The sequence below is a fragment of the Pleurodeles waltl genome, chromosome 7, assembly GCF_031143425.1.
Source record: "Pleurodeles waltl isolate 20211129_DDA chromosome 7, aPleWal1.hap1.20221129, whole genome shotgun sequence".
In the NCBI taxonomy this organism is placed as follows: Eukaryota; Metazoa; Chordata; class Amphibia; order Caudata; family Salamandridae; genus Pleurodeles; species Pleurodeles waltl.
This window is the reverse complement of record NC_090446.1, coordinates 1,121,393,911-1,121,406,452: the sequence shown is the minus strand read 5'-3', so window position 1 is coordinate 1,121,406,452 and position 12,542 is coordinate 1,121,393,911. Positions and strand designations below refer to the sequence as shown.

Genomic DNA, 12,542 nt, shown 5'->3' with positions numbered 1-12,542 from the left:
AGCCACAGTGGCCCCAGACAACTGTCAGGGATGAGAGCCCGACCTCAGGCCTCTCTAACCACTGTGACTGTGGAGAGTGGGGGGTGGTAGCCCCAGGTGCCTGGCACCCTTTGACCACTCTCTCTTCCACCAGGTCAGGGATGACAACCTGACCCTGGTCCTCCCCTCTGGGGCTCTGTACCCTCCCTGCAGAAGCGGCACCCCCAGAGTCAAAAACTGTCAGGGTGCTTGTAGAAGCAGTCCTGCCCAATTCTTCCATCAGTGCAGGGATGTTAACCTGCAACTGATCCTCCAACCTGGGGTCTGTACCTTCAGGTTGGATCAGGGCCAGGGGTGAGGCTTCCCTCCCCCTGCCCTCTCTTCTGGGGTCCTGAACCACCCAACTAGGAGTGGCCCCACCAGAAGACAACATGGTAGGGGCACTGTTAGCAGTAGCCCCTTCCTCCAGGTCAGGGGGGACACCCTTAACCTGGCCTCCCAATCCAGGGCCTGTACCCACAGACTGGATCACTGCCTGGCAAACCAGGACTTCCTGGGGGGCATACCTACCCCCTACCAGGTCAGAGTTTACCCTCTGAACCTGGTCATCCAACCCAGGGTCACCACCCTGCGGTTGAACCACTGCCTGGCACACCAGGACTTCCAGGGGAGCACACCTTCCCCCTACCAGATCAGAGCTTACCCCCTGAATCTGGTAATCCAACCCAGAGTCACTACCCTGCGGTTGAGTCATTGCCTGGCGCACCAGGACTTCCTGGGGGGCACACCTACCCCCCACAAGGGAAACTCTTTCCCCAAGGGCCATACAAGAGTCTGGCTGGCGCAGGTCTCCTGACCTCTGCCCATCTGACAGAGTCTGGATTCCCCCCAGCCCAGAAATGGTCTCACCAAGGTCATTCCTGGGGGGCTCTGCACTCAGAGCTGACCCCTGACCCTCCAGGTTCTCCACTGGGGTCCGCAACCCCCTCTCAACCCTCTGTCTGGACTTCTGCAACCCCTCACTAGGAGTGGTACTGCCAGACACCAGAACTGGTGGGACGCTGGCTACAGCCGCCCCCCCAAGTTCTCCTGACACTGTGGGGTCTCCCTCAACAGATGGCCCTATGGTACAGGTTAGGCTCCCCTCCTGGGGTTCCCGCAGGGAACCCTCCAGGACCTGGGACCGGATCTCGGGCACCTTGGGCCTCAACCCATCCCCATTCCCTCTCCTCTGAGACTGGACATGGGGTCCCTCACCCATCCCACTACACTGGGACCTACCTGGGACACTACAATCCTTCCCTACCTCACCTGGTTGGGAACTACCTAGACCACTCCTCTCAGGAGCACCCCCAAATGCCTCTTCAGACTCTCTGGTACTCACCCAGAAGTCTGCCTCCATTGTAAGCTCCCTGGGGTCAGAGAACTCACACTCCACCTGGTGTTGGCATAGCTCTGGAAAATAAGGACTAGACATATGCTCTCCAGCAATTACATCACTCAGCCCCTCACATGAATTAACCAAAGTACCCTTCACCCAACCATCCAGTGACTCTGCTTTGAAAAAGCACCCCACATCACCCTCCTGAGATTGGTGAGACAGTACCTGACTGTCCCTGACACTCAACCCACACTCTTCTGGGATGTCTTCACACTCCATAACCAGGACTTCTACCTGGGGGGAACCCCTCTCCCTGTCACTCTCAACTAGAGTCAGTAGAGTGTCCCTCCCACCAGTAGGAATATGACTCCCCATGCCAGTTCCCCAATCTACCTCAGAGACCCTGTGCATCACTGGAGCTACCTCATACCCCTGAACCTCCTGGCGTGTGTTAACTCCCTCCTTCAAGTAGGGCACCACCTCTCTGGGCATGTGTACTTCTGCAGCATCACTGGATATACAATTGTTGCTGCCACCATTCCAGCTGGACTCAGCCCTCATGACTTCCAGCTCTTTCAATTTAAGCTCGTAAGCATAAATCATTTTTTTAATCTCTAAGTCCCTCCTCCTTTCTTCCAACTCCTTGAATCGGCGAGCCCTGTCTGCCCGTCTGTCCTGTAACTCTTCAGGAGTCAGACCCTTGGGTGACACCCTGCTATCCCTCCTGGGGACCCTCCCCCCAGGCGTAACAGGTACCTCCACTACACCACTGTGTATCCTCTGCACTTCCCTACCCACATTCTCCTCCTCTGTGTGCCCTCCAGCCTTCTTGATTGTCACCCCGGCCCTCTGTGCCTGTTGCAGCTCCCCCTCCCTGGTGGAGCTCTCAGTGGGACAGTCAAGATCTTTAAGGAACTGTTTCAATTGAGCAACTGAGTACTCCTTCAGTTTCTCCATTTCAAACACAGCTCCAGCTGTTGCATCTCCAGATTGAGACATGATGGTCACAAGTGCAAAGTTCCAAAGGCAGAAAAAAAATAATTTCCCAATGAAGTAAAAAGAATCAGTCAAGGGATCAGCAAAATCATGGAAGTAGAATAAAAAGAGTCCTTAAGAGAAAAATCAAAAGATCACCAAACAAGTAGTATGTGGTTGCGTAGTGGTCTGAGATCAAAACAGTAGTGTACACTTAATTACTGTAAGTCAAGTACAAATACAAGTCCAAATCCCGACCGCTGGTCACCAATGTTAGAAATGGGGTCTTTGGTTGACAGTCAGGTTACCCCCTGTTCAAGCAAGGACCCTCACTCTAGTTAGGATAAAAGAGAATCACCCTCAGCTAACCCCTGCTTACCCCCTTGGTAGCTTGGCAGAGCAGTAGGCTTAACCTCAGAGTGCTGGGCGTAAAGTATTTGTACCAACACACACAGTAACTTAATGAAAACACTACAAAATGACACAACACCAGTTTAGAAAAATAGGAAATATTTATCTAGACAAAACAAGACCAAAACGACAAAAATCCAACATACACAAGTCAAGTTATGATTTTTAAAAGGTTTAAAATAAAAAGAGTCTTTAGGTAGTTATAACAACACACTAGCGCTGCTAGCGTGAAAATGTACCTGATTTGCGGCAAAAATAACCCCGCACGGGCGGCGTGCGTCGAAAATAACCCTGCACGGGTATATGCGTTGAAAACAGCTCGGCACGGCGAGGCGCGTCGAAAAAGCCAGCCACGCGACGGTCCGAAAGTCCCGCGGCGCTGGTTGCGATCTCTCAGCCTTCGTCAGCGATGCTGCGCGTCGTTTCTCCTGCTCCGGGCGTCGATTCTCCGGTCGCGTTTCCTGCGGCGTCGTTTCTCAGCTGAGGAGCCGGCGTCGCGTCGTTTTCTCAGCCGCGATCGGATTCGCGTCGATCTTTTCTCCGCACGGTGCGCGGTGCGTGTATTTTTGTCCTTAGGCTGCCAGCCTCTCCTTTCAGGGTCCCAGGAACTGGAAGGGCACCACAGAGCAGAGTAGGGGCCTCTCCAGAGACTCCAGGTGCTGGCAGGAAGAAGTCTTTGCTATCCCTGAGACTTCAATAACAGGAGGCAAGCTCTACATCAAGCCCTTGGAGATTTCTTCTTCAAGATGGAAGGCACACAAAGTCCAGTCTTTGCCCTCTTACTCTGGCAGAAGCAGCACTGCAGGAAAGCTCCACAAAGCACAGTCACAGGCAGGGCAGCACTTGTTCCTCAGCGATCAGCTCTTCTCCAGGCAGAGGTTCCCCTTGATTCCAGAAGTGTTTCTAAAGTTTGTAAGTTTGGGTGCCCTTCTTATACCCATTTTAGTCTTTGAAGTCACCTTCCTTCAAAGGGGACTCACACCTTCTTGTGAAATCCTGCCTTGCCCAGGCAAGGCCTCAGACACACACCAGGGGGCTGGAGACAGCATTGTCAGAGGCAGGCACAGTCCTTTCAGATGAGAGTGACCACTCCACCCCTCCCTCCTAGCAGAGATGGCTAATCAGGAAATGCAGATCACACCCCAGCTCCCTTTGTGTCACTGTCTGGTGTGAGGTGAAAAACAACCCAACTGTCAAACTGACCCAGACAGGGAATCCACAAACAAGGCAGAGTCACAGAATGGTTTAAGCAAGAAAATGCTCACTTTCTAAAAGTGGCATTTCCAAACTCACAATCTTAAAATCAACTTTACTAAAAGATGTATTTTTAAATTGTGAGTTCAGGGATCCCAAACTCCACCTGTCCATCTACTCTCTAGGGGAATCTACACTTTAATCATATTTAAAGGTAGCCCCCATATTATCCTATGAGAGAGAGACAGACCTTGCAACAGTGAAAACGAAATTGGCAGTATTTCACTGTCAGGACATATAAACCACATTACTATATGTCCTACCTTATCCATACACTGCACCCTGCCCTTGGGGCTACCTAGGGCATACCTTAGGGGTGCCTTACATGTAAGGAAAGGGAAGGTTTAGGCCTGGCAAGTGGGTACACTTGCCAAGTCGAATTTACAGTGTAAAAATACACATACAGACACTGCAGTGGCAGGTCTGAGACATGATTACAGAGCTACTTATGTGGGTGGCACAACCAGTGCTGCAGGCCCACTAGTAGCGTTTGATTTACAGGCCCTGGCACCTCTAGTGCCCCTTACTAGGGACTTACTGGTAAATCAAATATGCCAATCATGGATAAACCACTTACATACAATTTAAACAGGAGAGCATATGCACTTTAGCACTGGTTAGCAGTGGTAAAGTGCTCAGAGTTGAAAAGCCACCAGCAACATGTCAGAAAAATATAGGAGGCAGGAGGCAAAAAAGTCTGGGGATGACCCTGCAAAAGCAAAAGTCCAACACTTTAGCTGCCATGATGTTTCCTGCTGGCTCGAGCAGTGGGCATTTTGTTGTGACATGTGAAGTGAAGTTAGGAGAGTTTAGCGTCCGCATTGTGTTGTTCTTCCAGGTGAGGGTATATTAGATATTTGAATAGTTGTAAGGAATTTATTAAAGAGAGGGGAGTTATCCATGGATTGCTTGTTGTGAATGTATTGTATAAGTGATTCCATAGACTTAAACTGCGGTAGAGACCACATGATAGGGAGTGGATCTCGTATTTGGAGGACAGGGGAGAGCAGTATCAACATGGCCCCAGTGGCCTAATGGATAAGGCACTGTCCTCTTAAGCCAGGGATTGTGGGTTCAAGTCCCATCTGGGATGAAACTCTGTACATTCAGCTCTTGACTTTTACATTTTCAAAGCACAAACCACACAATTCAGCCCTTGCTTTACATAGACTTTGCAGCTATGGAACATCAATCTACCTTCAAAACACAAGTGCTGGAACTCAAAAACATTTGCCTACATATCCTACTCTTGGGCCCAGTCTGGAGAATGGGATTTCAACCCACCTTTCTGGCTAGACATTTTTTATGTCCTCCTTTGGACAGCACTCGCAGGCAGTCTCCCATTTAGCATTAAAACATGTACTTATTTCACCACTTGAATGTATAAACTGTTGAATAATTAAAAATACCATGTGAAACTGCTATGTTGATAAAGAAGTATTTCTCGAAAAAAGTGCAGCAGATGGGAAGACAGTGCACCCTATTTTATGCTACTATCGCTGGGCCTCTAGTATTAGAAACCAAACTGAGTTTAGGGAGGGCAGGGTGGTGTTTCAATGATGGCAGTTAAATAGATTTTTCAAAACACCCGGGGTGTTGTTAGACTGAGAAGTTGATGGGACACCTGTGAAAGGCAGCTTTACTTGTCTGCTTTTAGTTGATGTAGATTGTATGTCCTGTTTACCAACCTTCGGTTTCAACAAGGACATTAGAGAGATATTGGGACACTGCCTGGGATGCTTGTCCTCTCTCTATTTTGAAAATTTGCCATCCCAACTAAAGGCCAAGGCAGACGTTTAGTTTTAGCCTTGCCCAACTCTAATTTTCCAAACCTAGAGCATACATTTGGCGCAGATTGTAATACTTTGTTAGTACTGCCTGTTGTTCCCTTAAGAGTGCATATATTGAGAACAAACAAGATGGCCAAATTATATCGTAGGAGTCTGCCACACCATGTCCTTCACTCGTAAGAACAGAGGGACTGAAGCATGATGGATTAACTACTTCCCTTAAATGCAGCCATTTCAAACTTTAATCACCACAGCTGGGGACTCTTTAAAGGTGATATGAACTTCTTTTATACCTGAGTGGGAGCGACAAACATGTAGAATATGTGTTGTATTTTTAGAAAGTGTTTGTAGCTATTGGTTAACAGCTCTCCTGTGCAACCCCGTTGGCCTAATTCTAAGGCAGTCAAATACTCACAAAGGGATTGTGGGTTTGAGTTCTTTCTGGGGTGGAAGAAGATGTATTTTGGAGATGTTTATCTAGTTTCCTAAGGGTCTTCCTTCTTAACAACATTAGCCCTGAAGCGTGCTGATAAAATAACCAATTCCAACAAACTTTACTCCGCCACCTGTTCAAGTACCACAGCAGAGCATTTTCTCCACTGCTAGGATAGGAATGGAGAAATGTGCTTGTTTTATGTCTGAGCAGAAAAGATATATGTTTGAATGGATGTGTGGGATAAAACACACCCTGTCGTATGTTGTAAAGATATTGCAAGTTGTGGAGTAGCTTAGTGATCACATAGAGGAAAGTGGGTGAAGACAGAATTCGTCTGTGGGGTGAATGAACTCGGAGTGGACTTGCGTTATCCTTTTTATGTATGACAAAGGTACTTTATTTCTTACTGCACATTTCAATGCCATCACTCAAAAAAAACAAAAAATTCCTAGTCTTTTGTTGTTTCATATGGAAGATTATGTTTTCAGGCATGGAGAATGAAAGCAGAAGCTGTAGTGCTGAATTAGACGTTCTCACAAACCATGTAATAATTTGTTCAAAAAAAGGCATGACATTTCTGAGTCATATTAAAAATGATGTGTAAATATGCAGATAGAGTCTATCTTTCTAGTAATGATCTACAGTGTGCAAAAAGTAAACCTTTTGCCATAAGTATCTCCTTTCTGCTAAGCACCGATCATTAAAAATCTCTCTATAAATATGTATATCAGAAGAAGGAAATGCTAGTTCGGGTTGATGTTGTTAGAACTGCAAGTGCAGTTGTATTCCTTGAGCTGCCTTGATGTTTCCTGCTGGCTCGAGCAGTGGGCATTTTGTTGTGACATGTGAAGTGAAGTTAGGAGAGTTTAGCGTCCGCATTGTGTTGTTCTTCCAGGTGAGGGTATATTAGATATTTGAATAGTTGTAAGGACTTTAAAGAGAGGGGAGTTATCCATGGATTGCTTGTTGTGAATGTATTGTATAAGTAATTCCATAGACTTAAACTGCGGTAGAGACCACATGATAGGGAGTGGATATTGTATTTGGAGGACAGGGGAAAGCCGAATGAACGTGGCCCCAGTGGCCTAATGGATAAGGCACTGGCCTACTAAGCAAGGGATTGTGGGTTCAAGTTCCATCTGGGGTGAAACTTGGTACATTCAGTGCTTGACTTTTACATTTTCAAAGCGCAAACCACACAATTCAGCCCTTGCTTACATAGACATTGCAGCTATGGAACATCAATCTACCTTCAAAACACAAGTGCTGGAACTCAAAAACATTTGCCTACATATCCTACTCTTGGGCCCAGTCTGGAGAATGGGATTTCAACCCACCTTTCTGGCTAGACATTTTTTATGTCCTCCTTTGGATAGCACTCGCAGGCAGTCTCCCATTTAGCATTAAAACATGTACTTATTTCACCACTTGAATGTATAAACTGTTGAATAATTAAAAATACCATGTGAAACTGCTATGTTGATAAAGAAGTATTTCTCGAAAAAAGTGCAGCAGATGGGAAGACAGTGCACCGGATTTTATGCTACTATCGCTGGGCCCCTAGTCTTAGAAACCAAACTGAGTTTAGGGAGGGCAGGGTGGTGTTTTAATGATGGCAGTTAAATAGATTTTTCAAAACACCCGGGGTGTTGTTAGACTGAGAAGTTGATGGGACACCTGTGAAAGGCAGCTTTACTTGTCTGCTTTTAGTTGATGTAGATTGTATGTCCTGTTTAACAACCTTCGGTTTCAACAAGGACATTAGAGAGATATTGGGACACTGCCTGGGATGCTTGTCCTCTCTGTATTTTGAAAATTTGCCATTCCAACTAAGGGCCAAGGCAGACGTTTAGTTTTAGCCTTGCCCAACTCTAATTTTCCAAACCTAGAGCATACATTTGGCGCAGATTGTAATACTTTGTTAGTACTACCTGTTGTTCCCTTAAGAGTGCATATATTGAGAACAAACAAGATGGCCAAATTATATCGTAGGAGTCTGCCACACCAGGTCCTTCACTCGTAAGAACAGTGGGACTGAAGCATGATGGATTAACTAGTTCCCTTAAATGCAGCCATTTCAAACTTTAATCACCACAGCTGGGGACTCTTTAAAGGTGATATGAACTTCTTTTATACCTGAGTGGCAGCGACAAACATGTAGAATATGTGTCGTATTTTTAGAAAGTATTTGTAGCTATTGGTTAACAGCACTCCTGTGCAACCCCGTTGGCCTAATTCTAAGGCAGTCAGATACTCACAAAGGGATTGTGGGTTTGAGTTCTTTCTGGGGTGGAAGAAGATGTATTTTGGAGATGTTTATCTAGTTTCCTAAGGGTCTTCCTTCTTAACAACGTTAGCACTGAAGCGTGCTGATAAAATAGCCAATCCCAACAAACTTTACTCCGCCACCTGTTCAAGTACCACAGCAGAGCATTTTCTCCACTGCTAGGATAGGAATGGAGAAATGTGCTTGTTTTATGTCTGAGCAGAAACGATATATGTTTGAATGGATGTGTGGGATAAAACACACCCTGTCGTATGTTGTAAAGGTATTGCAAGTTGTGAGCAGCTTAGTGATCACATAGAGGAAAGTGAGTGAAGACAGAATTCCTCTGTGGGGTGAATGAACTCGGAGGTGACTTGCGTTATCCTTTTTATGTATGACAAAGGTGCTTTATTTCTTACTGCACATTTCAATGCCATCACTCAAAAAAAACAAAAAATTCCTAGTCTTTTGTTGTTTCATTTGGAAGATTATGTTTTCAGGCATGGAGAATGAAAGCAGAAGCTGTAGTGCTGAATTAGACGTTCTCACAAACCATGTAATAATTTTTTCAAAAAAAGGCATGACATTTCTGAGTCATATTAAAAATGATGTGTAAATATGCAGATAGAGTCTATCTTTCCAGTAATGATCTACAGTGTGCAAAAAGTAAACCTTTTGACATAAGTATCTCCTTTCTGCTAAGCACCGATCATTAAAAATCTCTCTATAAATATGTGTATCAGAAGAAGGAAATGCTAGTTCGGGTTGATGTTGTTAGAACTGCAAGTGCAGTTGTATTCCTTGAGCTGCCATGATGTTTCCTGCTGGCTCGAGCAGTGGGCATTTTGTTGTGACATGTGAAGTGAAGTTAGGAGAGTTTAGCGTCCGCATTGTGTTGTTCTTCCAGGTGAGGGTATATTAGATATCTGAATAGTTGTAAGGACTTTAAAGAGAGGGGAGTTATCCATGGATTGCTTGTTGTGAATGTATTGTATAAGTGATTCCATAGACTTAAACTACGGTAGAGACCACATGATAGGGAGTGGATCTTGTATTTGGAAGACAGGGGAGAGCTGTATTAACGTGGCCCCAGTGGCCTAATGGATAAGGCACTGGCCTCCTAAGCCAGGGATTGTGGGTTCATGTCCCATCTGGGGTGAAACTCTGTACATTCAGCGCTTGACTTTTACATTTTCAAACCACAAACCACACAATTCAGCCCTTGCTTTACATAGACTTTGCAGCTATGGAACATCAATCTACCCTCAAAACACAAGTGCTGGAACTCAAAAACATTTGCCTACATATCCTACTCTTGGGCCCAGTCTGGAGAATGGGATTTCAACCCACCTTTCTGGCTAGACATTTTTTATGTTATCCTTTGGATAGCACTCGCAGGCAGTCTCCCATTTAGCATTAAAACATGTACTTAATTCACCACTTGAATGTATAAACTGTTGAATAATTTAAAATACCATGTGAAACTGCTATGTTGATAAAGAAGTATTTCTCGAAAAAAGTGCAGCAGATGGGAAGACAGTGCACCCTATTTTATGCTAATATTGCTGGGCCCCTAGTCTTAGAAACCAAACTGAGTTTAGGGAGGGCAGGGTGGTGTTTCAATGATGGCAGTTAAATAGATTTTTCAAAACACCCGGGGTGTTGTTAGACTGAGAAGTTGATGGGACACCTGTAAAAGGCAGCTTTACTTGTCTGCTTTTAGTTCATGTACATTGTATGTCCTGTTTAACAACCTTTGGTTTCAACAAGGACATTAGAGAGATTTTGGACACTGCCTGGGATGCTTGCCTCTCTCAATTTTGAAAATTTGCCATGCCAACTAAGGGCCAAGGCAGACGTTTAGTTTTAGTCTTGCCCAACTCTAATTTTCCAAAACTAGAGCATACATTTGACGCAGATTGTAATACTTTGTTAGTACTACCTGTTGTTCCCTTAAGAGTGCATATATTGTGAACAAACAAGATGGCCAAATTATATCGTAGGAGTCTGCCACACCAGGTCCTTCACTCGTAAGAACAGTGGGACTGAAGCATGATGGATTAACTAGTTCCCTTAAATGCAGCCATTTCAAACTTTAATCACCACTGCTGGGGACTCTTTAAAGGTGATATGAACTTCTTTTATACCTGAGTGGGAGCGACAAACATGTAGAATATGTGTCGTATTTTTAGAAAGTGTTTGTAGCTATTGGTTAACAGCACTCCTTTGCAACCCCGTTGGCCTAATGGGTAAGGCAGTCAAATACTCACAAAGGGATTGTGGGTTTGACTTCTTTCTGGGGTGGAAGAAGATGTATTTTGGAGATGTTTATCTAGTTTCCTAAAGGTCTTCCTTCTTAACAACATTAGCACTGAAGCGTGCTCATAAAATAACCAATTCCAACAAACTTTACTCCGCCACCTGTTCAAGTACCACAGCAGAGCATTTTCTCCACTGCTAGGATAGGAATGGAGAAATGTGCTTGTTTTATGTCTGAGCAGAAAAGATATATGTTTGAATGGATGTGTGGGATAAAACACACCCTGTCGTATGTTGTAAAGGTATTGCAAGTTGTGGAGTAGCTTAGTGATCACATAGAGGAAAGTGGGTGAAGACAGAATTCCTCTGTGGGGTGAATGAACTCGGAGGTGACTTGCGTTATCCTGTTTATGTATGACAAAGGTACTTTATTTCTTACTGCACATTTCAATGCCATCACTCAAAAAAAACAAAAAATTCCTAGTCTTTTGTTGTTTCATATGGAAGATTATGTTTTCAGGCATGGAGAATGAAAGCAGAAGCTGTAGTGCTGAATTAGACGTTCTCACAAACCATGTAATAATTTGTTCAAAAAAAGGCATGACATTTCTGAGTCATATTAAAAATGATGTGTAAATATGCAGATAGAGTCTATCTTTCCAGTAATGATCTACAGTGTGCAAAAAGTAAAACTTTTGTCATAAGTATCTCCTTTCTGCTAAGCACCGATCATTAAAAATCTCTCTATAAATATGTATATCAAAAGAAGGAAATGCTAGTTCGGGTTGATGTTGTTAGAACTGCAAGTGCAGTTGTATTCCTTGAGCTGCCATGATGTTTCCTGCTGGCTCGAGCAGTGGGCATTTTGTTGTGACATGTGAAGGGAAGTTAGGAGAGTCTAGCGTCCGCATTGTGTTGTTCTCTCAGGTGAGGGTATATTAGATATTTGAATAGTTGAAAGGACTTTAAAGAGAGGGGAGTTATCCATGGATTGCTTGTTGTGAATGTATTGTATAAGTGATTCCATAGACTTAAACTGCGGTAGAGACCACATGATAGGGAGTGTCTCTTGTATTTGGAGGACAGGGGAGAGCAGTATCAACATGGCCCCAGTGGCCTAATGGATAAGGCACTGGCCTCCTAAGCCAGGGATTGTGGGTTTAAGTCCCATCTGGGGTGAAACTCTGTACATTCAGCTCTTGACTTTTACATTTTCAAAGCACAAACCACACAATTCAGCCCTTGCTTTACATAGACTTTGCAGCTATGGAACATCAATTTACCTTCAAAACACAAGTGCTGGAACTCAAAAACATTTGCCTACATATCCTACTCTTGGGCCCAGTCTGGAGAATGGGATTTCAACCCTGCTTTCTGGCTAGACATTTTTTATGTCCTCCTTTGGATAGCACTCGCAGGCAGTCTCCCATTTACCATTAAAACATGTACTTATTTCACCACTTGAATGTATAAACTGTTGAATAATTAAAAATACCATATGAAACTGCTATGTTGATAAAGAAGTATTTCTAAAAAAAAGTGCAGCAGATGGGAAGACAGTGCACCCTATTTTATGCTACTATCGCTGGGCCCCTAGTCTTAGAAACCAAACTGAGTTTAGGGAGGGTAGGGTGGTGTTTCAATGATGGCAGTTAAATAGATTTTTCAAAACACCTGGGGTGTTGTTAGACTGAGAAGTTGATGGGACACCTGTGAAAGGCAGCTTTACTTGTCTGCTTTTAGTTGATGTAGATTGTATGTCCTGTTTAACAACCTTTGGTTTCAACAAGG

The 12,542-nt window shown here is 44.5% G+C and overlaps 2 non-coding genes across 2 annotated transcripts; both read left to right on the top strand.

Annotated features, from left to right (window-relative positions):
- Nucleotides 1-9,578: 9,578 nt before the first annotated feature.
- On the top strand, nt 9,579-9,651 carry TRNAR-CCU (transfer RNA arginine (anticodon CCU)). Its single transcript has one exon. It is a non-coding gene; the product is annotated as a tRNA-Arg (tRNA).
- A 2,206-nt stretch (nt 9,652-11,857) lies between these two features.
- Nucleotides 11,858-11,930, top strand: TRNAR-CCU (transfer RNA arginine (anticodon CCU)). The gene has a single exon. It is a non-coding gene; the product is annotated as a tRNA-Arg (tRNA).
- Nucleotides 11,931-12,542: the final 612 nt, after the last annotated feature.